Source organism: Petaurus breviceps, unplaced genomic scaffold, assembly GCF_028583685.1.
Source record: "Petaurus breviceps papuanus isolate PSGF00001 unplaced genomic scaffold, PetGlider_PUasm1.0 91133, whole genome shotgun sequence".
Taxonomy (NCBI): Eukaryota; Metazoa; Chordata; class Mammalia; order Diprotodontia; family Petauridae; genus Petaurus; species Petaurus breviceps.
Window position 1 is genome coordinate 79,044,091 of NW_027187419.1, and position 26,254 is coordinate 79,070,344.

Below are 26,254 nucleotides of genomic sequence, written 5' to 3' on the forward strand. Positions count from 1 at the left end.
TATTGCCCCCATTTGATTATGGGCTCTTTGAAGGCAAGAACTGTTATTAACCTTTTTTTTTATATCTGGCACTTGGTACAGTGCCTGGCACAGAGTAATTACTTAATAAATATTTATTGACTGAGTGTTGATAACCTGTTGCTTCTCCATGATCTGCAGCTTAACACATAACTACTTGGTCCCCATTCCTACTTTTTTATCCCTACCACAATTCACTTTTCTACCATCTTAGGTTTAATTAGGTTGAGCATACCTGAAATAAATACCTGAGCATACCTGAAAGAAATTGCCCCCAAGTTTTAAAGACAAGAATAAGGGGTTGAGGCTGCCTGGAGACGGCGGGAGCACATTCAGTATGGCGGCGGGGCCCATCTCCGAACGGAATCAGGATGCCACTGTGTACGTGGGGGGCCTGGATGAGAAGGTCAGTGAGCCACTGCTGTGGGAGCTCTTTCTGCAGGCTGGACCGGTGGTCAACACTCACATGCCCAAGGACAGAGTCACGGGGCAGCACCAAGGCTATGGATTCGTGGAGTTCCTGAGTGAGGAGGAAGCTGACTATGCTATTAAGATCATGAACATGATCAAACTGTATGGGAAGCCCATACGAGTGAACAAAGCCTCGGCGCACAACAAGAACCTGGACGTGGGGGCCAACATCTTCATAGGGAACCTCGATCCCGAGATTGATGAGAAGCTGGTCTATGATACCTTCAGCGCCTTCGGGGTCATTTTGCAGACTCCCAAGATCATGCGGGACCCTGACACAGGCAACTCCAAGGGCTATGCCTTTATCAATTTTGCTTCATTCGATGCCTCTGATGCAGCGATTGAGGCCATGAACGGGCAGTATCTGTGTAATCGACCTATCACAGTGTCTTATGCCTTCAAGAAGGACTCTAAGGGGGAACACCACGGTTCTGCCGCAGAGCGACTTCTGGCAGCTCAGAACCCCCTGTCTCAGGCAGATCGGCCACATCAGCTGTTTGCTGATGCACCATCCCCACCCTCTGCCCCGAATCCTGTCGCGTCTTCTTTGGGATCTGGGCTTCCTCCACCAGGTATGCCCCCACCAGGCTCATTCCCACCTCCAGTACCACCTCCTGGAGCCCTTCCTCCAGAAATACCCCCAGCAATGCCTCCCCCACCTATGCCACCTGGAGCTGGAGCCCATGGCCCTCCATCAGCAGGAACCCCTGGGGCAGGACATCCTGGACATGGTCATTCACATCCCCATCCATTCCCACCAGGCGGGATGCCTCATCCTGGTATGTCTCAGATGCAGCTCGCCCACCATGGTCCCCATGGCTTGGGAACCCCCACGCAGGACCTCCAGGCTCAGGGGGACAGCCTCCTCCACGACCACCACCAGGAATGCCCCATCCTGGTCCCCCTCCTATGGGAATGCCACCCTGAGGACCCCCTTTTGGATCTCCCATGGGTCACCCAGGCCCCATGCCTCCCCATGGTATGCGAGGGCCTCCTCCGTTAATGCCCCCCCACAGATACAGCGGTCCTCCTCGACCTCCACCCTATGGCTACCAAAGAGGACCCCTTCCTCCACCCCGGCCTTCCCCCCGTCCGCCAGTACTCCCTCGTGGCCCACTTCGGGGTCCTCTTCCTCATTAGAGCCAAATTTCTCTACCATCTGTTGCACTCCTCTGAGGCTCTTCCTGTCTTTTGGACCAGTCAGGGGAACTGTTGCCCCCTGGGCCTGGGGCAGCGCTTTCTTCCTCAAATTTGTCTTTTTTTCCAGTGTGATTTTTTCCCCTCACTGGACTTTTTTCTATGTTGGGCTCCACTTCTTCCCCAGATGTTGGCAGTGAATAAAGCTGGATCCCTTGTTTATCCTGTAAAAAAAAAAAAAAAAAGAATAAGGGGTTGAAGTGAGAGGCTTTATATTTTTTGGGTCAACATGAGGTCAGTGGACACTTGAAATTTAATGTAAATAACAGATAGAGTGAATAAAAACAGAGGAGAAACAATCTTCCTGTTTCACACATTTACCTGCAACTATGGCCTTCTTAGGAAAGCCTTCCTTCCTTCCTTCTTTCCTTCCTTCCTTCCTTCCTTCCTTCCTTCCTTCCTTCCTTCCTTCCTTCCTTCCTTCCTTCCTTCCTTCCTTCCTTCTTTCCTTCTTTCCTTCCCTCCTTCCTTCCTTCCTGTCTGGGGCAAGAATTAATATTGACATCAGTAGAATGATACATTATTGATATTATTCAAGCAGCATTTTAAAAAATGTTACCTTTTAAACCTTTTGGTTGAGAAGCATTAATACTTGACATTGAAAGTAGTTAGAGTAGTAATTGTATATTAAAAGATTTAGGAATTCATGATAGTATCTATTCTGATTATGGACCTATCTTTTCCTCTTAACTTCTCTCAGCCATAAAAATGGGTAACTTTTTTGTTCTCCAACCTCTGGATACCTCAAGTCTCAGCAGTTTGAGTTTCAAGGATAAAGGTTCTACTGGGGCAGAGATGCTATTTTTCACAGGTGCTGCAGCAGTAGCCTTGTCTACTACATGTCATCCTCTTGTCACAAGTTATCTCCTTATTATCTGACCCAACATCCTTGGTCTTTCTCTTCTCTCTAGATTAAAAGACTGGTTTAAAGAGGCCATTCTTTGCCTCATTTTTTTTTACCTAGTCAATCACTGAATGGGGTGTTGCCTTAGTCAAATTGAGACTTGCTAAAGACCTTAACTTCAAAAGGCCAAGGGTTTCCACCAATCATCCTGATGTGTATCTGGCCACAGGACCCAGAAGGCTCCTGAAGAGAAAGTGAGGTGACTTTGCATTGCCCTCCTTACTTAAATCCAATCCACTTGCATGTCATGGCATCATCTCCATGATGTCATGATCCTCTTTGAGGATGAAAAACAAACAACAATGACAACATAAATTCTCTTCTCTCCACATGCCTCCAAATTCCAGAGATCCTGACAAAAACAGCTTCTTTGAAATTGGTGCGTCTAGTTTTCCTCTTTTCACCTACAAATACTTCTGTCCTCTTACTTTCTATTCATTGTTGCCCCTACCCTCCCTTCAACTTGGAACATTTTGCCTGCACACTGTCCCTCAGTCCACTACCTTTCACCTTTAAAAAAAACTCAATTTCATGCATATAATTGAAGGGATGTTGCTGTGGCAACCTTCTCTGAGGATTTCTGTCTTCACTATTACTATACATTTAGATGATATTTCAAAAAGAATTAAAGCATATACTACCACTGTAATTTTTAAAATAGTTTAAAAAATAAGAACATTTATGACTAAAATATTAGAAGGCACCAGGTTTAAGAGTGTCAAGAAATAATCTATAAGTGAATTTATTATTAAAAAATTCTATTAATGTTACTGATCTTTGCATCCATTTTTATTTCTCAGTAGGAAAACTGTGCTCCCCCCCCTTCCTTTCTTGCCCTAAAGCACATTGCAAATTGACATCTGGTACATTTGCTCTCAAGTGTATTTCTCAACATGTGTTGAAATAAATGCTTCTCTCTATGTTCTGTTTAGTATACAGTACATTGTTAATGTTCAATAAATATCATCTGATGATTTGACTTTTTTTCCCTGAGTGCATCAGCCATTGGTGAGAAAAACCCTTCAGCCATTAAAGTTGAATTGACATTGATGCTTAAACCAATATATTATTTCCCATAGAGGGTCAAAAAAGAAACCCTGAGCTATCAACTTGAAAAACTTGAAGCATGACCAGGGAAAAAAAGAGAAGAATTCAAAGTTGGTTTCTCATGTGATTTGCCCTTTGTCTTTCATTAACTCACACATTCTCCCAATGACCATTTATTGAGTGTCTTGTGTGTGTGCAAAACACTGTATAAACAAAAAAATTACATTTGATTATTCCTTTAAATTTTTCTAAACCCTGTGCACACATTATTTCATTTGATTCTTACAACAACCTTGTGAGGCATATATTCCAGACATCATTCTTTCCATTTTACAGATGAGTAAACTGAGGTTCAGGAAAGCTAAGTTTATGAAGCACCTACTATAAACTATGTCCTGAAGAAAACATCGGAGACACAAACAAATCTAAAAGACAGGACAAAATGAAAACCAACTAGGTATAAACAAGATATATATGAGATAAAATAGATATTATCTGTAGAGAAAAAACATTATCCTTAAGGAGCATCAGGAAAGCCTATATTGTCTCCCCTCAGCTAAAAACTGGTGGAGAAACAAAGATAATTTAAAACCCTCATAGAATATATAATCTAGCAATGGAAATGTGACATGCATATTAATCACCTATGTAATAACTATAAAATCATTATATATTAATTATCTGCTCATAAGTCAATTAAATTCAACTAATAGTGATTAACTACCCATAGTATTTCATCCAGGACATGATAAAAAGTGTTGATAATTTAGACAAGGAGTGGGGAACCTGCAACCTTGAGACTACATGTGGCCCTCTAGGTCCTCAAGTACAGACTTTTGACTGAATCCAAACTTCACAGAACAAATCCACTTAATAAAAGGTATTTGGAGAGAAAGTGTCCAAGCATTGGATATTGAACTTGGGGTCCCCTTTCTCTCCAATAATAATGAGACAGACTGATCAAAAGTTAGATTGAATCCAATCCTATCTCCTAGAATAACAGTATTTAAGGGAGCAGATATAATTCCAGTCCAGTTTGCAATCTCTCTGAGGAGAGCAGTATAGCCTCTCCCTCCAACTTTCTGCTTCCCTTCCTGGAAGGCATTAAAGTCACTCTTAGAGAAGGGCAGGAGAAGGAAGGCTGAGAGATGTCTATTCCCACTCCTTCTTGGCCACATAATTATGGTCCTCATGCTACATTCAGAGCCTCCTCATCACAGGTGGCCCCTCTCTACACTTGGTGTCCTTTCCCTGCAGATATAATAACAACTTAATTCAAGAAGCAACAACAGAACAGTTAATCACATTCCAAATAGCTACAAAATGTTTAAAATGTCTGGGGATCAACTGACCAAAGCACACAAAAGATCTATATAAACTCAATTACAAAGTAAAGAAATAAAAACAGTTTAAATATCTAAAGGAATAGTCAGTGCTAATAACTAGACCATGCCAATATAATAAAAAGGCAGTATTAATTCATACTTAACATACACATATATCATATATATTTGTATAGTATTATATTATATATATAATTATACCCTAATCATAGATTAGGGTAAATTCTCTCATATAAAAGAGGCAAGAGAAAACTGATACACTGGAGGGGAAGAGCAGGAAGGTGAAAGGGAATGGGTCAACCTGATTCTCATTAAATTTGTCTTAAGGAGGTAATAGCATACACACTCAATTAGGTATCTTACCCTACAGGAAAATAGGGGGGTAGGGGATAAGAGGGGGAATGATAGAAGGGAGGACAGGTTGGGGGAGAGTGTAGTTATAAGCAAACATTTTTGAAAAGGGATAGGGTCAAAGGAGAAAATAGAATAAGTGGGGGGGGGTGGGATAGGATGGAGGGAAATATAGTTAGTCTTTCACAATGTAACTACTATGGAAATGATTTGGGTAACTATGTACAACCTACATTGCATTATATAGTGGGGGTAGCTGAGGAGGGAAGAAGGGAAAAATCTGGAACTCAAAGTTTTAAAAACAAATGTTTTTTAAAATTTTGTTTTTTACACACAACTTGGAAATAAGATATATAGGCACTGGGTATAGAAATCCATCTTGTCCTACTAGAAAATTAAGAAGGTGATGCGGGAGGATATATGAGAGAACAGATTGGGGGAAGGGGTGTTCAATAAGCTTGCTATTTTAGGGTGGTGTAGGGGAAAGACTGGAAGAAAAATTGTAACTCAAAATCTTGTGGAAATGAATGTTGAAAACTAAAAATAAACTAATTAATTAAAAAAAGAAGAAAAATCACTTCCATGAATGTATAGAGGATGGATTGGAGTGGGGAGAAACATGAAGCAGGCAAACCCGCTAGCAGACTATCGCAATAATCCAGGCCTGAGATGATAAGGGCCAGCACCACAGTGGTGGCAGGGTCAGAGGAGAGAGGAAGACATTTTCAAAGGATGTTACAAAGGTGACATAGAAAGGTCTTGGCAACAGTTTCAATATGGAAGGCTGTGTGTGAGAGTGACAAGTTGAGGATGACTCCTGACTGACAGACAGAAAAGATGCTGACAGTACGAGGACCTTTGCAATAGTCTTAACTTCATTCTCACCCTCTTTAAATCCATGCTTCAAACCACCAAAGACTAATTTTCCTTATGCATAGATCTGGCATGTTCCTCCATTTAAAAATCTCCAGTGGTTTTCTTTGTCTTTGTCTAATGAGTAATGTTGAAGTTCTTCCCCCTTTTTATTTAAAACCCTCTGCAACCTGGCATTATCCTACCTTTCCAATCCTACCTCATTTTGTTCCCCCACCACATACTCATGCTTCAGTTATACTGTTTTGCTCTCTGTACCTAAAAACATAATTTGTGCTTTCAAACAGTCAATTGACAAGTGTTTAGTGTGTCTACTTTGTGCCAGGTACAAAAAGGTAATAAGGAAACAGTCCCTCCCTTCAAGGTTATATTCTAAGGCAATAATTTTTAACATTTTTAGTGTCATGAAACCCTTTTGTAGTGTGTTGAAGCCTATGCACTCCTCAGGATGATTTGTTGTTATTGTCTTTTTTAAAACTTCATGTTAAAAATAAGTATTTCTTGATGTCTTCTATTTTTACAGAAGTATTCCTCCATTCCATAAAAGGAAAAAAATAAGGGAAGGAAAATAAAGGAAGAGGAAAAAACCCAGCTCAACTGAAGAAGACATTGACAAGTCAGAAAACATGTGCAATGTGTAAGACCTCTCACCTCCATGCAGGCTTGGATTAGAGGAATCTTCCCAATATCTCATCATTTGAGTCATGCTTGATCTTTATAATTTTGTTACATCTGTTTTAAAATTTTTTTGTATCATTGTTCTTTCCATTTATGTAATTGCAGTTATTACATATACAAACACACACATATATTTCCCCTTGGCTCGGCTTATTTCACTCTGCATCAGTTCATGCAGATCTTTTCATGCTTCTTGGTATTTATCACATATGCCAATTTTATAGCACATTCCAATCAATTCCATCCATATATCACATTTTGTCTCATCATTCCTCAGTTGATGGGAATTCATTGTTTCCAATTCTTTGCTATCACAAAAAGTGCTGCTGTAAATATTTTTTGTATATTTCTGGAATTTCTCCTTATTTGGAATATTCTCCTTATATGGAGTCTCTAGTTCAAAAGGCAATAACACTTTAGTGAATTTATTTCCATAATTCCAAATAGCATTTAAAAATATGTGTGGCACTTCTTAGTTTCAGCAACAATGTATTGGTAACATGTCTATCATCCAAAATCCCTCCAAAGCTATCAACAGTTTTCTCATCTCTGACAATTTTCAGGGTGTGAGATAAAAGTATTGATTTGCCTTTCATATTATGTAATATGGAGGATTCTGTCATGTGGTTGTGAATACTTTTGTAATTCTTCTTTTGTGAACTGTTTTTTTTACATCTTTAGACCTCTTATCTATTGGGAAATGATAATTGTTGTTTAGTCATTTCACTTGTGCCTGACTCCATTTGGGATTTTCTTGGCAAAGATACTAGAGTGGTTTGCTATTTCCTTCCACTAGTTGATACACACACACACACACACACACACACACACACACACACACACACACACACACTCACACACACAGAGTTTATCTTGCATACCAAACCCTTATCAAAGAAATTTAATACATATTTTCCCCCATTCAACTACCCTTTTCTGAGACTCATTAAATCTATCTGTACCACAACTTTTCTGTTTCATGTAATCAGTTATCTACTCTTGTTATCAATTATATCAAATATCAGTTATCTTTCTCTTGTTTGATTAAGAATATATCTCCTACCCATAGTTGTGAGAGGTGTATGATCTACTTCTCTTCTAGTTTAAAAAAAAACACCACATAATCTTTGATGTTGAGGTTACATATCCATTTAGACTATATTATGGAATATGGTCTAAGATATTGCTGTAAGTAAAATTTCTGACAGAAAATTTCCATTTTTTCTAGTAGTTTTTTTTTAAATCAAAATAAGGAGATTTTTTTAATGGAATTTGTTTTCCACTTCATCAAACGCTGGGTTATTGTGTTCCTTTACTTGTGATTCTCCCTTGTCTAGTCCATTTCAGTGATCTTGCTCTTTATTTTTTAACACATATCAGTTTGATGATAGATGCTTTATAATAAATTTTGAACTCTATTCCTGGAATAGTACTTTTCTTCCTTTCATCATTTCCTTTGATATTCTAGATCTGTATTTTTCTTTTCTCTTTTTTTGGGGGGGGGAGGACAGGGCAATTAGGGTTAAGTGATTTGCCCAAGTTCACATGGCTAGTAAGTGTTAAGTGTCTGAGGCCAGATTTGAACTCAGGTCCTCCTGACTCCAGGGCTGGTGCTGTACTCACTGCACCACCTAGCCGCCCCTAGATCTGTAATTTTTCAAGTGAATTTTGTTACTATGTTTACTCCCTTTCTCCTCCCAATAAATTCCTCTCTCACCTCTTAATTTTATTTTTTAGATATTACTCCTTCATATTCGACTCATCCTGTGCCTTTTGTCTATGTATACATGGACATACATATGCCTACATTCATATATATATTTATATACACATACACCCTTCTATACATTCATATATATGTATGTACACACACACACATATATATATAATATACATATATAATCCCTTCAACAATCCTCATACTGAGAAAAGTTTTTTGAGTTACAATTATTGTTTTTCCATATAGGAATGCAAATAGTTCAACTTTAATAAGTTCCTTATGATTTCTTTTTCCTGTTTACCTTCCCATGTTTTTCTTGTTTCTTGTATTTGAAAGTCAGATTTTCTGTTCAGCTCTGGTTTTTTCATCAAGAACGCTTGAAAATTCTCTATTTCATTGAATGACCATATTTTCCCCAGTAGCATTATACTCAGTTTTGCTGGGTAGGTGATTCTTGGTTTTAGTCCTAGCTCCTTTGATCTCTGAAATATCATATTCTAAGCCTTTCTATACCTTAATGTAGAAGCTGCTAGGTCTTGGGTTATCCTGATTGTGTTTCCACAATACTCAAATTGTTTCTTCCTGACTGCTTGCAGTATTTTCTCCCTTACCTGGGAACTCTGGAATTTGGCTATAATATTTCTAGGAGTTTTCTTTTTTGGATCTTTTTCAAAAGTTGATATGTGAATTCTTTCCATTTCTATTTTGCCTTCTGGTTGTACAATATCAGGGCAATTTCCCTTGGGAATTTTTTGAAAGATCATGTGTAGGCTCTTTTTTAGTTTATGGTTTTCAGGTAGTCCAATAATTTTTAAATTATCTCTCCTGGATCTATTTTCCCCGTCAGTGGTTTTTCCAATGAGAAGTTCTACACTGACCTTTTACTTTGTCTTTGGTGCTCAGCCACCACACCTCTTAATTCTTATTCCTTCCTTCTATTGTTTTCTATTTAGCTTAAATATAACTTGTTTGTCTATTTTGGATGTCTAATCTCTCCAAAGGATTGTGAACTCTATAAGTGTAGGGACTATCCTTTTTTTTCTCTTTCTATCTGTAATTTAACATAGTGCCTGGTACTTAGTAGTTACTTAATAGATGTTGCTTAGTTGACTATGATGAATCTAGACTTTGTCCACAACCAAGGGGTTGGACTAAATCAGTGATATTAAATTCAAATAGAAAAGGGGGGCACTAAACCAAGCATAAGAATCCCTACAGAGCTTGATTTAGAAAACTACATATTAACATTGTTTTGTTCTACTTTATTTTCAATTATTTTGTAAATATTTCTCCAATTAAATTTTATTCTGGTTTGGGACTGAACTCAGGATTATTATAGGATTCCTGTAGCCTATGGTTCAAATATTTGACACCAAAGTGCTTTCCATTTCTAAAGCTGTTTCCTCAGGACAGTATGTAACCATAACAAAGTTCTATGTCTAAGATTGACCTGACCAGATGTATGTCATAATTTGAAAGCCAAAAAGAGAGAGAGAGAGAGTGGGAGAGGAGGGAAAGAGAGGAGGAGATAAAAAAGAAGGAAGGGGAGACTGGTGTAGGGAGAGAGAAGAGAAGAGACAAGGAAATGTAGAGGGCAAGGGACAAGAGAAGGCATAGGAGACAGGAGAAGGGGAGGGGAGCCCCACATCTAAACTTTTATTAGGTCTCTATATGGGAAGGTCTCAAAGAGAATAATCAGGAAACTTAATTTCCCCTATCTCATTTTCCTCAGTTTAGAATCATGAGATTTATATCAAGATCAGTCCATAGAGACCATCTCCTCTAACTCCCCTTATTTTATAAATAAGGAAAGTGAAACTTTGACAAGAGAAATTATTCCCCTAAAGCCACAGATGTGCTAACTCAATAATTCAAACTCAGGTCTTCCTTCAGACTCTAAAACCCAATTTTCTACTTCAGGATGTTTTCTACTTTTTGGCCTATATATCATAGTCTATGTTTTACACAGCTATGAAGTAAAGTCTTGTACAAGTTAATTAACTTCCTTTGGGTTAACTAAGAGGCCGTCATTCATTTCAAGGCTTCTACGCTCCTTTGTTTAGTCTGGCACTTTGTATTATCATTTGTGATTAAATGCCTAACTCTACTGAAGTGTATTAAAGTTGTCTGGATCATTGAAAATGCTTTAATATATTTGACCCTACAGAATTATTTACTTTCTGTAGGATTAAATCCAATAATTTTTATATTAACATCTTTTTTAAAAAATTCTAGAGTGTCATAAAGAATAGAAAAAAAGTATCTTTTCCCTGAAGTTATATTTAAAGCATGTTTTTAGAAGCACTTCAAAGGAGTAGTTGCTAGGGCAGTCCTAAACATCAGTCCTAAAGTCAGGAGGATCTAAATTTAAAATGGCCTCAGACACTTTGGTAGCTGTGTGACCCTGGGCAAGTCACTTAACCTTGACTGCATCCAAAATTAAATCCCAAAGTAATATAACATCAAATCTTTTCATAATTGATAGTCTAACTAAAAGTTATATGGGTTTCATCTTTTATTGTCAAATTATTTTTTCAAAAAAAGCTTATTACCATTAACTTCAAAAGTTGCATTTTTAAAAGTCATCCAGAATATCTTTGCTCTTTGACATTTAAGTTTCTTGTTACATATAGTATACATATATTTACAACAATGCTACTCACATTCTAGTTATAGGCAGTAAGGGGTCAAATTATATTGATTCTCTTCCAAAAAAGATATCTGTTTAAGGGAAATTTAACTTGTGTTCCTTGTTAGCTTTATATAATTTCCTACTTTTTAATTGTTTTTATTCATTGATTCCCTTTATTATGTTTGTTATTTTTTAAATTTCTATTCATTGCTTTTCAATAGTCAATTATCCAAGCTATGATTATAATAAGTATAATTCCTACTATAAATTTTGTACAAAACATTACTATTCACAATATTCTTCATTTCATAAGTCTTATAATCATTTGAATGTAGCAAACATTTCGTGAAAAACAGTTTTAGTTTTCATTCCAAAACAGCCAGCTTAGCAAAATTTCACAAGCTACATTAACATTTTAGTTATACTAAATACTAAATTAGTTATATTAAAATTGTCCAAAATATATTGGTCATTATTTTAAAATTATTTTTACTTCTTAACTACTTTTATGATTATATCATTTATGGGAGCCCAGTTTTTCCTTCATTTCACTATTTAAAGAACTAATAACATTTTCTTCATGATCAAATATAGTTTCCTCACTTTTCTCTTTTCCACTGGTTTTCCCTATCTCTACCAGGTGGAAAGTATGGAAGCCACTCACTAGTCAGACCCCTCTATTGATCAGCTTAGAAGCTGTTCCCTTTTTGACCTGGGCTGATTCACCCCTCCTTGAGAAGCTTAAGAAAAAAGGACTTATGAATGGCCTACTATGTGCCAGGCACTGTGTTAAGCAGTAGGGGTACAAAGAAAGCAAAACTTAGTCTTTTCAAGGAGCTCTCAATCTAATGGGTGAGACAATAGATAAACAATTATATTATATTTGCTTTTTGATGTGGTGGAGTCAACAATATACATTTATCAAGTGTCTATGTGCTAGAACCCTTCCTAGATACTGGGGGGAGACACAAAACTAGATAATCTTCCCTCAAGGCGATTATATTCTAAAAGAAGCACGTGTTTATTATTTGTCCTTTGTTCTTAAAGAGGAAGAGCTATATAAATAAGCTATGTACAGCATAAATTGGAAATAATCATGAAACAGAAGGAAATAACATCAAGGAGGACGTTAAAAGGCTCCCTGCAGAAGATGAGATTTTAGCTGGGACTTGAAGGAAGCTAGGGAAATCAGGAGGAAGAGACCAGGAGGGAAAGCATTCCAAGAATAGGGACAGAAGGTGAAATGGAGTGAGAAACGGGACTGTCTAGTTCAAGGAACAGCAAAGAAGCCAGTGTCACAAGGGGCAAGTTAGCAAAGGCTTTGAATGGACTGTGGCACTTAAAGTAAGAAGGGCTGAGTTTGAAGGCAGCCTCCAATATGTACTGTTATCCTGTGCAAGCCACTCAGTCTCCATCAGCTTCAGTTTCCTCACCTGAAAAATAGGGATAATAATAGCATCTACCTCCCAGGTTTGTGAGAGCTAAGTAAAGTAATGTTTGGGAAGTATTTTGTGAATCTTAAAACAATATATTCAGAGCTATGATGAAGAAACAGGGAGAGGAATTGTGGATCTTGACCACTCACATTTTAACAAGTTAAACAAATATGATAAGGAGAAAAGATGATGATATGAAAGGTCAACTTGAATCCTTAGTGTTGAAAAGGGGGAAGCGTTAGACTAATAACAATTTTAGGCCTTTATTTTTTTAATGCCAGCAATCATAATATAATGAGGTCTTCTAAGGAAGACTCATACCCTGAGGACATATAATTTCTTTTCAACTATGTTCACAAATATACCTTATCTTCTTTTTATTTTATAGCATAGAAAACATGGTAGATGTTCTTAATTTTTAATTTCCTTTCTCCTTGTATCCAATATACTGTATATTAAGTTTTATATTGTTTTACACGGAATTAATACTGCTCAACTTTACTTAGGGAAAAAAAAATCAGAGGGGAAAGATTTGGCAAGTAACAACATAGGCAGGGAGGAAAAAAAATACTTTGTCAGTCACTTTGGCTAGAATGAGTATGGTACCAAATGTTGTCTGGCAGACCAAAAAATCCACATCACAGATTTTTTTTTCACTCATCATGATTTTAGCTTCCTTCTGTGCAACATAGTTGTGATTCAAGCTATGTCTGTGTCTCTACTGTGTTTAAATGAGTCCATAGGTTAAAACAAAGACAAAAACAAAAACATTTGGGCATAGTGGTTTACAAAAAACTTCATTCGTTCATTCATTGTCTTATCTGCCCTCATGACAACCTTGTGTGGTAAGTACTTCAAATGTTATCTTACCCATTTTACAGATGAGGAAGTTGGAATTCAAAGAAGTTGAATTAGTTACCCCAAATCAAAATGGAAGGCCGGGAATTTTTACCTAGTTTTTTTACTTAAGATCTAGTGCTCCTTCCTTCTTTGTTTCCTTCCTTCCTATCTCCCTTTCTTCATTCCCTCCTTCCTTTCTTCTTTCCCTTCTTCCCTCCCTCTGTCCATGTAGGGAATCATACCCTTACCTGCAGGTGCTCAGGCTAAAGGAATATAAATTTTGATCACTGAAACTCACAGGATGTCCTGGGGTTTGTGGTCTAGATTTCTTCTTAAGGACAATGACATAAATCCAAATCACTCTGGCTTTCATTGATTGGTCAATAATAGGTCCCAGCCCAAGCTTCACTTGGTCATTGTTTGTGCTCTGAGGACTTAGAATGAGTGTAAGTAGTAATTATTTCTGCTTGGGCCAGAAACCCCGAGGGTCTTCCCCTTCCAGATTGATTTTTTTTTTTTTTAGTTTGCCTCATTTCTTATCTAGACTTAATCACTGAAGGGACCTTGCCTCTATCAAACTGAGACCCAGGAAAGATCTTAGCTTAAAAAGGCCAGGGTCTCCCACCGCACCCAGGTCCATATTCAGTCATCCCAACTGATATCTTACCACTGAAACCTGATGGCTCTAGAGGAGAGAAGGAGGCTGAAGACTGCATTCCTACTTCAAATCCAATTCACTTGCAAGTCAATGACATCACCTTCCTGATGCCATGATCCTCTTTAAGAACAAAGGACAAACAATAAACAAGTGCTTCTTATAGAACATAATCCCCTTGAGGGCAGATTATCTAGTTTTGTGAACCCCTCCCCCCCCCAGTACCTAGGAAGGTTTCTAGCACATAGACATGATAAATGTATATTATTGACTCCACCACATCAAAAAGCACAGCTACTCACTTAGACAATTATTCCCATCAAACTCCTTGGTTGTTTTGGTCTTATGGGAGATAGGGCAATGAAGGATAATCATGGATCAGTAAGATCTGTGCAAGAATTCTTTTTTACAGAGCTGGGAGATCTGAGAGATCAGTTGTCATGGAAACCATATTCAGGTAAAAATCAAACATTTTCTTTTCAAAGAAGCCATAGCAATTCTAAATCCACAGCATAGGTTATGGATTTTTACCCTTCTCCTATGATATTATTTCTGCATATCTTTGCATGTTACTTTTCAGTGAATATGTACATGACTTTGGCCTCCTTAGAATTAGTTCCTGGAAGCCAGGGTCGATATTGGAATTACTCTGTGGAAACCTAATAAAGTTATGCACTCAAGTATGAATAATGTACTTCAATGATTTAATGAGTAGCAACCTGACTATCTTCATGTTTTGTTTTTTATTAACGCTATATAAATACCTTGAGATTATATGTGCATGCGTTTTAATCTCTTTCATTAGTTTATTCTCCCAGGGGTGTGCTCACAAATCTGGGGATACCATAAGCTCAAAAGAATTGAAATTAAGTGTGATACAAACGGTAATGAAAGACACATGGTGAATGTATGCAGCATATGTATGGTCTATTAGCAGGAAGAACTTTAGGCCTTGCTCATAAATGGTATAAAAGTTATCTTCAAAGATAATGAGGTAAGAAAAGGAAATGGTCAGGCCATGTAGTGGAAAGGGAGAATAAGAGATAAATGTTGTACTGGTATCAGTGAACTAGTAAAAAAAAAAAAATCCGAGAAAGGACCCCAGAATTTTGGATAGATCCACTCACTATTGAAAAATTATGGAAACATAACAGAACAAGAATTTCAAAGGCTAAGAAAATGTGAAAGGATGATGACTGAACTGGTAAAAGGACAATCTAATCAAGCAACTTGTATTTATTAAGGGCTTATATTCTGGGGACTATTCCAAATGCTGGAATACAAGGAAAGGCAAAACACAGTCCCTGCTCTCATGCAGGAAAACAACATGCGAAGAACTATAGTCAATAAAGATATATTCAAGATCAATCGGGGATAATTTTAAAGTAAATGTATGAAGATTAAGCAAGAATAGGAAAGCTTGTTTGTGTGGGGGTGGGACTACCGTAGCTTAGACTTTAAGGAAGCCCCAGAAACCAGGAGGTAGAGATGAGGAAGGAAAGCATTCCAGGCATGAGAGACAATCAAAAGAAATGCTTAGAGCTCGGAGATAGGCTGTTGTCTGCAAGGAACAGTAAGGAGGCAAGTGTCACTTAATCTTAGAGTATATCAGGGGAGTAAAATATAAGACGACTATGAAGGTAGAAAGGGACCAGGTTATAAAGAGCTTTAAAAGCCAAACAGATGATATCATAGAACCATGGAAGTATTGAAGTCTGTGTATATTTAATGAAAAGTGGAGATTGGGGGGTGGGGGGGTGAGAGAAAGAATCTTAAAAAGACCTAGGGACCATGAATTATACATACACACACACATATACATATACATATGAATGGATGTGGGTGGGTAAGAATGGATGTATGTATATATACACACATATATATGTAATCATATTTCAATATAATTTTAATTCTATGTATTTTATTTTATGCATTTAAAAACATTCTTAGGAAAGGGGCCATCACACACACACATTCAGATCTCATATTAAGATGATAAATAAACAGAGATGGGATTTATTTCCTTGGCATATGGAATTTAGTGATAAGGTAACTCCCTCTACTGATGAAGCCTGTCACCTTCTTTGCTACTTAGAGAGTTGCCCAGAGAATTGAGAAGTTGTGACTTTTCAAGAGTCACACAACCAATATGTGTCAGGGGCAGGCCTTGATTTTAGGACTTCTGGCTCCAAAGCCTACTTTTTATCTCCCACTTCTAACACTTTGGCTCATACTCATGCTGCCTCTGATAAAGATGTGAAGATCATGCAAATTTATTGTTCAAAATGGTCCCTTCTACATAAAATTGATATGGTATAGTAGAAAATAACACTGGATTTAGAGTAAGGGAATGAGTGAGAATACTATCACAGCTACTTAATACCCATATTACTTTTTAGTGTCTCTCTACCTAAGTCTTTTCATCTGTAAAGTAAGGAATTTAGAGGGAAAATACTCTCCAAGATCCATTCTAGCTCAAAATTCAATGATTAAAGAAAATTATAAAGCCTTCTCTATGTCCAGTTATCCCTTTATTCAACCACCACCCACTTCAAGGTACCTTCTTACTTGTTTATGAGAAAAGTCAGCCTTAAATTATGCCTCCATTCACCATTTGAAAAATATTATAGGAATTCTTAATGGAATTTCTAGGAGTTTCAGAGACCTCTGGCCAGCAAATATGAATTTGATGAAGAAGAAATATACCACATTCTGGAAAAAACTTCCTATTACTTAGAATTGCTCCTTTAAAAAGGTCATGCTGGGCCAGTAGCTAGACCTTCCCATTGCTTTTTTCACAGATCATCTCTTTAGTCAGTGAAGCTTGGGTATGGAGAGTCTCTTCTTTGGAGCTCAAGTGTATGGTTTCTGGTTTGGTTGTCCTTTTTGAATCTGGTCTCCTTGGGCACAGATGTACCATATCCTCAGCCTCAGCATGAACCTCTAAGATCTCACTGTGATCTGTGATCTTTTTTCCCAATAAAATGGCTTTGCTGGATTTTGAAATCTGTTCATTTGTTTTGCCTTAAAGTCCATTTAGAAGGTCAGCTATTTTATTTTTGGTCAAATGCTAGATATGAATTATTTGGCTAATATTTACATTAATTAGCTAAATCTTAGGCCATAACTTTCCCCCGTATTGCTTTGTATCTTCTATATTTGTTTTAATTTTCCTGCAAATGTTAATACTACACAGAGTGGGATTTAGCTACATATAAATATCCCATGCAGAATTTTGTATCCCTCAGATAAGTTGCACTTATATTGTAATTCATTTTATTATATTCATTTAAGTTCAGTTTCAAACCAATTTACACCATTTTTATAAATGTATTGCATTGAGCCTACAAGAAAATCAGTCATTACAATCTCATAAACTTTACAGGGCTGAGTGATATATATGCCAAGACCTTCATTCAAGAGAGGGCAAAGCAACACTTTAAAGGAATTTAGCACCATGGCAAATCTATCTGGAAATAGCAAGTGATATTTGGCTGCAAAATCTGCAGGCTGGTAAAGAACTTGGAAGTGTGCTATCACTGTGTCGCACAATGCCCTTAGTCACATATGGTGAGATGATTTGTACAAACACCCCAGAGAGAGATGATGTACCCAGCAGGGTCACAATAAGCCCAGATCTGCATTCCTTGCTTAGGCAAGATTTGCATTGACTTTACTGGGAATTTCTGTCCCCTGGGCAAGAAACTCAGATATAGTTATAGCAGAGAAAAATCAAAGGGTGCTTTTAATGCAGGGATCATTTAACTTTGTTGATTTTTATTTCAACCTCCATTACACTCTGAAGATGTGTGCATAATTTCCTTTTTCAATTTTAAGAGCTTTAAGATATGATTCCTTTAGAGCTCCTCCTATCATTCATTCTGAAAGTCTACTTTGAGCCTAGGGGATTGCTAACAATGTGCCCTTCCATCTAGGAGGAGCAGCCTCCTTCTCTGCCAATCTCCTCTTTGGACAAACTTGAGCTAGAGATTGTAACATTACAGTGTGAGCATACATATTTGAGTCTCCTTCCCTCAAGGACTTCCTTTGATACTCACAAAAATCTTACAAGTTAGATGCTGTTATTATCTCCATTTTGGAGAAGCAACTAGGTGGCACAATGGATAAAGTGTCAGGCTTGGAATCAGGAAGACTCCTCTTCCTGAGTTCAAATCTAGCCTCAGACACTTACTAGCCATGTGACCCTGGGTAACTAGCTTTACCTTGTTTATCTCCCTTTCCTCATCTGTAAAATGAGCTATTGAAAGAAATGGCAAACCACTCCATCATCTTTGCCAAGAAAGTTCTAAATGGGGTTAGGATGAATCAGACGTGATTGAAATAAGACAACAACATTTTCTTTCTTCCCTCACATAGATCACAACTCCTCTAAAGGGAATAGCCAACCTGCTGATGAACCTCATTGACCTTAACCATGCTATTTCTGCCACAATAGTCATAAACATTGAATAAGCTCTGGCTTATCAGGATAGTGTAAATAAGAAAAACATAAAACAGGTCCCTAACATCAGGAATAGTATTGACTGTAAGGACTTGACTCCTTAGATGAAGAAAAAAAGCAGGATTCATCATGAACCACAGCCAGATGAGGCATCAGTATTCCCTCACCTCTGTCCACAGTCTCTGATGACCTCACACTATGTAAGGAACATGGCCCATGTTCAAAGCTTTGCTTTCTTCAGAAGACCTACTTTACAAGGGATTTGTGATCCCTTGGCATAATCTTCATACATGTCACAATGTGTCATCCAGTATGGTAGACCTCTACTGGAAAATGATAGGGTCATAGGATTTATAGTTGTCAGGGAATTTTGAAATCTTCAAGTTCAGTCCTGTCATTTCACAAACAAGGAAGGAGACCCAGGGAGGTTTAATTGCATAGCCACAGGTTCCAGAGGTGTTATATACCAGTAAAAACATCAACCAAGGTCCTTTGACTTCAAATTCATTACTAAGTCTGCTGTGCCACATTCCAAAAAGGGGATAATTTATTGTATGAATCATTTAATAAACATTTATTAAATGTTCACCATATGCCTGCACTGTGTCAGATGCTGAGAATACAAAGACAAAAAACAGACAGTCCTGTACTCAAGTAATTTACTTTCTATTGGGAGAAATAATATGTGAATGATTTGTGTGTATAAATATGCATATACATATAACATATACATATGCACATGTATAATTATATAAAAAATAAAGTTTGGATGGTGCTATTGGCTAGTAAAATCAATAGAGATCTCAGTACTTGAGCTGAGCTTTGTAGAAATATAGGGATTCCAAGAAATAGAGGTGAAGGGGGTAGTATATTCCAGACATAATGATAGCCCTTATAAAAGCATAGAGACAAAGGGATGGAATGTGGTATGTGAACAGCAACATACCCACTTCTACTGAACTGTACTATACGTGGAGGGTAATAATCTTTAATTGTAGAAAGATACGGGGTCCAGAAGTTAACAACTTTTGATTCTCAATAGAGAAATTTATATTTATCACTAGAGGTAATAATGGAGAGGCACCGGAGTTTAATGAAATGGGGAATCAATTGGTTTGGCTTGTGATTTATTAGGAGTATTTTTTTTGAAAGTTCTTTAGAGTATGAATTAGAGAAAGGAATGATTTTAAGCAGAGAAACCAATTAAGAAGTTACTGCAGTGGTTCAAGTAAGAGGTGATAAAGGATTGACTTGGGGTAGCAGCCATGGAAATGGAGAGAAGAGGGCAAATCTGAAAAATGTTGAAGAATAGACAAGATTTGTCAACTGATCTAAGATGTATTATATAGGTTGAGAGAGAATGAAAAGTGAAGGGTCATCACCTCTGAGGCTGTAAACCTGGATGACTAAAAAGAAGTGTTTGACAGAAAAAGTAATGTCCAAAAGAAGGATTAGTGGGAAAATGAATTATTTTTGGTATGCCTGAAGAACATCCAGTCTGAAATGTTTAATAGTCATATCATTATGCATGACAAAGAACTAACCTGCTTCTTGGGAACAAAGACTAAATATTGAAGAGTAGTGAGAGGTAATATCAGGGAAAAAACATGGGGCAAGATCATGAAAAATCTTAAAAGCCTGAAAGAGAGGTATGAACATCAGGCCATTGGGAGCAGCCGTCATTGCAGGTATCTGAGCCAAGGAATAAAGTAATGAAAGTGTTGATTATGATCTATATCAATTCTATTTGACAACTATTATTAAACATATGCTATGAGGTTTAATATGGTATATGGTGATACGAAGAAAAGAAAGCTTTTAAGTATGAACAGCAACAGTAATAATTTATTGTTCTTGGACAGATTATGGAGAAAGCAGAGGACATACACTACATGTACAATAATTGTTGATCTGCAAATATAACCAGGAGTTTCAGGATTGCCTGAGCCACGTCAAAGTTTGAGCTATATTTGAAACAGCAACAAGTGAAAAGCAGGTGATGTCACAGATTCAAGAGAATAATCTGTTGTGGTTTCATGGTGTGTCGTGGGGATTGTCTCAAAGAATTCAGAGTAAGACCACCTCTAATACAAGTTAGGCATTTATTGAGGATTTATGCCCCTCAGAAGCAGGCTACTTTCCAAGAGGAGGCAGCTAGTTAGTAAAACAACACAGACAAATTTATAGGGTATTGGTACTGATTACACAATAGAAATTATGACTATTAAAAAAGCAGGAGGGGGTTGTTAAGGCATTAGGTAATAGGGGAGGGGTCCCTTCTATGGTTCTGTGGTCAAATATCATGTTTGTGCTGCTTTCCAGTTGGTAAGCTATTGTGCTCCTGTCTAGTCAAGATGAATAGTTTGGTATTGTGGTCCTGTCTTGGTCTAAATAGATGATTCGATTGTGGTTAAGTACAAGGACACACCTGTTCAAATATGTGAATTGAATCTGGGGCACTGGTTGAATTGAGCCTGGGGACCTGTGGTGTGGTTGAACTTAGATTGTGTAGTCAAATCAGGATATGTTTACTGTTGTTGTTCAGTGGGGCCTATGAGGAAGTTGGAATATTGGGGCTGGAGGCAGCTTTATTAGAATTCCATCAAATCAGGCAGGTAGGAAGAGGCCTCTTCCTGAGTTCAAATCTGGCCTCAGACACTTACTAGCTATGTAACCCTGGGTAAGTCACTTAATCCTATTTACGTTAGTTTCCTCATCTCTAAAATGAAGTAGAGAAGGAAAGGGGAAATCATTCTAGCATCTTTGCCAAGAAAACCTCCAAATAAGGTCATGAAGAATCAACTAAACAACAAGAAGAAATTGTTAGGAAGTTTGTCCATAAATTTCCTTTTTACAACTTCTACTCATTGTACCTAGGTCTTCCTTCTAGAGCCCATCAGATAAGTCATTCTTCTACTAGACTGTCTTTAATATAAATGAATATGGTGAGCATGTCTCCCTTATGTTTTCTCTTCTCTAGCTTAAATATCTCCACATTCTTGTAGGGATCTTCATATGGCATAAATTCAAGGCCTCTGTCTTGAATGCTTTCCTCTAGAGGTTTACCAGCTTAAATATGTCCTTTCTAAAATGTATTATCAAGAATACAGTACAATGTTCCAGATCTGGAATGACCAGGGCAGAATAGAATATGACTACAAACTTGTAGTCTTGGGGTCTCTGCCTCAAATTAACAAAGTCCAAAATCACAGCTAGGCAAGTCACTTAACTATATTTGCCTCAGTTTCCTCATCTATAAAATGAGCTGGAGAAGGAAATGGCAAACCACTCCAGTATCTTTACCAAGAAAACCCCAAATGTGGTCAGGAAGAATAGGACATGACTGAAATGATTCAACAACAACCACAACTACAACTGCAATAACAACAAGGAAGGTTGAATAAGTTTTGTATCATTATTGATTTATATTGAGCTTGCAGTATCAAAACTCTTAAGATCTTTTCAGATGAAGTGAAGTCAGTGTGTATCTCAATCATCTTATATTTGTGCAGGTGATTTTTTAATACAAACACTCATCCTTATTATATTAATGCCAATTAAAAGGAAAAATTTAAGATGATCAAAAAGATATTTACTTGAATTGAAGCAAAAGAGGAATGTTTCCCAACGGCATCATCGATTTAGCTTAGTAAACCTTCCCTGCCTCTGTGTTGCCCAAAATGATCTGAGAGTCATTGCATCAGGAAGCAACTGGAGTTCTCAAGGTCTTTTTGTATGAAGCAATAAGGAAGTCACATCACTGACCCAAACTTTATCCCACTGAACCAATTAAATCTAAGAATCATTTGTAATATGTTTTAAACTAAAGATTAAAAAATGGAAATATCAGGGGCGGCTAGGTGGCGCAGTGAGTAAAGCACCGACCCCAGAGTCAGGAGGACCTGAGTTTGTTCTCACCTCAGAGACCTGAGTTTGGTTCCCCCCTCAGACACTTAACACCCACACAAAAAACTTAGCCGTGCAACCTTGGGCAAATTACTTAATCCCAATTGTCCTCCAAAAAGGCCAAAAAAAATAGAAATACCAACTAGAAAAAGCAATATTTTACCCCTCCCCATTATGCAAGTTAGATTAGATTTTCCTTAAAAGGTATTATATATATATATATGTATATATATATATATATATATATAAATATATATATATATATATATATATATGTATATGCCAACTAAAGGCTTGGTTGGCTCAGAGGACTAAAGGTTCAGACAGTTGACTTCACTTCCTCATCAGCTTGGTAGAAAGCAGTCATGAGCAGATCCAGGGATGATCTGATGCTTTTCTGGTAAATCACAATGGATAACTTAGGCAAGGGTGTTTTTTTTTTAACTGAATCAATTAGAGGTACTTTTCAAAGTGGATTTTTTCAAAGACATCACTGACTCCATTTTAGTCTGTATTCATCATTTTGCTGTTTATGGCTCCTGCATGAACCATAGGACTACTGACAACAGCTGGTTCCCTTCAGCAGCTTCTTTCCTCCACTAATTGATGCAAAAAGACTTAATTGACAGAAAACTAGGACTTCAGCAGCCTAAAAAATGTTCTCCAACTAGTCTGAGAGGTGATGGGTAGTTCACTTTTAATTTAATGTAAAAAAGACATATCCCTTTTCAATCTCATATAGCTAATAATTTTCCTTAATGAGCACTTTTTTCTTTCTTTGTATAACCACCTGCAGTCTAATGGGCAGTCATATTTTTTCTTTGTCTCATGTAATGCATAAATATTACTATATGATGAATATTTCTATTGGAGTATGTCACACTCTGAGTAAAGAAACTGCAGTAAAATCTTTCTCTGAATCATGCTCACTTATTGACAGCGGCTAGTCAGTGACCTAAAAAAAAATTATGGAACAGTGTCCTCGATGCCTATCTTTGTTGAATCCTTTTGCTAAGGCTAAGCAGTTCTCTTTTTTGTTAACTCTTGAATGACCTGTGTCTCAGGAACTCATTTTGTTCTGTTATTGAAAGTAAACTACCAAGAAATGCTCTGAGTAAAGCCCAGACCAAAACATCACTATTACCCACTATATCTCTCTCTCAACTTTAAGCATTTTTAGATTTCATAATCATGCCATCCATTTCTTCTAGATAATTGATAACGTTAAGTGGCACAGACCAAGCATAGGTCCCTAGGCCACCTCAGTGGATAAATCCATTCAAATTGATAACAAATTTCTAATGACTACTGTTTGTAACTAAGCATTCAAATAGGTTGGAAGCCACCTAATCATAGAGGCCCTTATCTCTGCACCTTTTTTACAAGAAACAACTTGAGACTTCATCAAATTATTTGCCAATATCTAAATTAAATTCTACCTATCATATTTACCTGTCTAATAGCCCTGTCAAAAAGGAACTATTAGTCCAGCAAGACCTATTTTTGATGAAGTCATGCCGATTTTTTCTAATGACTTCCTCCTTTTCTAGATAGTCACTAACTCATTTTAGGATTTTGGCAGGAATCTTAGTCAAGCTTCAAACCTCCAGTTTGCAGATTCCATTTAGAAAGATTTTCTCAGCTTAAGCCAATCATGCAGAACACAGCTTCAAACTGTTAAAAAAAAAAGTCAACAAGATGTTTAAATGGTATAGAGAATATCTGTGACACTCCCCAGGTTGTTGACTTAAGAGAAAATGAGAGACATACATCCATCATCTAAACTCTCAACAGCTTAATATTATGAGTACAATAAAATGACTCACTTAACAAAACTTTATTTCATTTCACCCTGGTAAATGACAACACAGTAGAAGCAGCAATTGTGGGGGGAGGGGGTGAAGGGGAAGATATTAAGTTGGTCTTCCTCTTTTTGGAAAGTGAGGATCCACCGCTCTTTAGAGTTCAAGGATGAGTGAGTGTTGGAGTGTAAATGAGAGTGGGGCAGGTAGACTCAGGGGGCAGAAATGATTAACACTGGTCAAGTCACTTAAACTCTTAGTTTCAGTTTCCTATTCTGTAAAATGGGGGCAATAATAGTACCTATTTTCCCTAGTTTCTCTTCTTCCTACTCTCAGCTTATATTCTAAAGAAAATTTTTGATACATTTGCTGTATGCTCACTCTTCTCCCTTCCTCCTTATCTCTCATCACTAGATGCCGTCTGCCACTATCTCCTTCACATGTCTCTCGCAAAAAAGAGGTAGCCTTACTTCTAAGCAAGGCAAACCCTTCTATCCACACAAGTGATCTTATTTCATTCCATCTCCTCCAATAAATTATTCCCTCTGTCTCCTGAATTCTATCATTTATCATCAATCTTTATCTACTGGATCCTTCCCTACTGTCTACAAATATGCCCATGTCTCCTTCATCCTTGAAAAAATAAAATCAATTATCCCTTCTGTCCCCTCATCCAATATCTCTTTTGCCAAACCCTTGAAAAGTCCACCTAGAATAGATGCCTTCATCTTCAATCTTCTCATTCTCTTCTTAAAAAAAAACCCTGTAATCCTGATTCCAACTTCATTATTCCACTGAAACTGTTCTTTCCTTGATACTCTCTTCCCTCTAGGATTTTGGGACTCAACTTTCCCTTGGTTCTACTATGTATCTAATCGCTTCTCATTCTCCTTTACTGAATCTTCAACCAGATCATACCCTCTAACTGTTGGTGTCTGATAGCATTCTGTTCTGAACCTTCTTCTCTTCTGACTCTATACAGGATAAATTGGATGATTAGAAGAGGGAAGGCACTAGTGAAGAGGTTATCCATAAAGAGGGTTAGGGTTGCTCTGGAGACCCCAAAATACCAACACACCAGGTCTTGCCAAATGAATTCAACTTAAGTCTTCTCAGCCAAAGAAAAGTAAAGTTTATTAAAATTTCATTTGTGTTAGACACAGAGTAAGCCTGTGCTAGGTCATTCTATGGCGCTCTCACCATTCTATGGTACTCTTGCTATTCTATGGAGCTCACCCACGTGGCATTCTATGGTACTCTCACAAATATGAAGACAGGGTGGGGTCTTATATACAGAAGGTTGTGGGAGGAATCTAAGGGTGGTCTAGGGGAGGAGTTTGGGGAGGGTCTTCAGGAGGAGTTAATGAGGTCAATGAGTGATTAAGGGTGGAAAGTTGCTGGAGGCCACCTGGAGACCACAAACAATGGTGGGCTAGGCCAGTTTGGGTGGGAAGTAGATGAACAATGCAAGGCTAGGCTAGTAACTAGGCTAGACTTAGTAGTTAGTAACTATGCTAGAGGTCTGGCCCCAGACACAATATAAGGTTTATTGCCTCATGCAAATGCCTCACCAAATGAGACAATTTAATCAAAGTCCAAGGGAGGTTCCCAGAGCCTGTACCTCAAGGACTCAAGGAAAGCTCAAGGGGGCTCCCAGAGCCCATACCTCATAACTAGAATTAAGAAGGGTTGGGGAAGGTGGGGAAGGCTTCCTTTAGAAGGTGGGATTTTAGCTGGAACTTAAAGGAAGCCAGGGAAGTGGGTAGGCAGAATAAAGAGGGAAGAACATTCTAGGCATGAGTGACAGTTGGAGAAAATGCTTAGAAATGAGGAATAGAATGTCTAGTACAGAAAAATTCAGGAACTCAGTGTCACTGTGTTAAAGAGTACCTGGTAGGGAGTAAGGCATAAGCAAATTG

At 37.6% G+C, this 26,254-nt stretch overlaps 1 pseudogene; it reads left to right on the forward strand.

Annotated features, from left to right (window-relative positions):
• The first annotated feature begins 321 nt into the window (after nucleotides 1-321).
• LOC138155148 (splicing factor 3B subunit 4 pseudogene) lies at nucleotides 322-1,629 on the forward strand (annotated as a pseudogene).
• The last annotated feature ends 24,625 nt before the right edge of the window (nucleotides 1,630-26,254 follow it).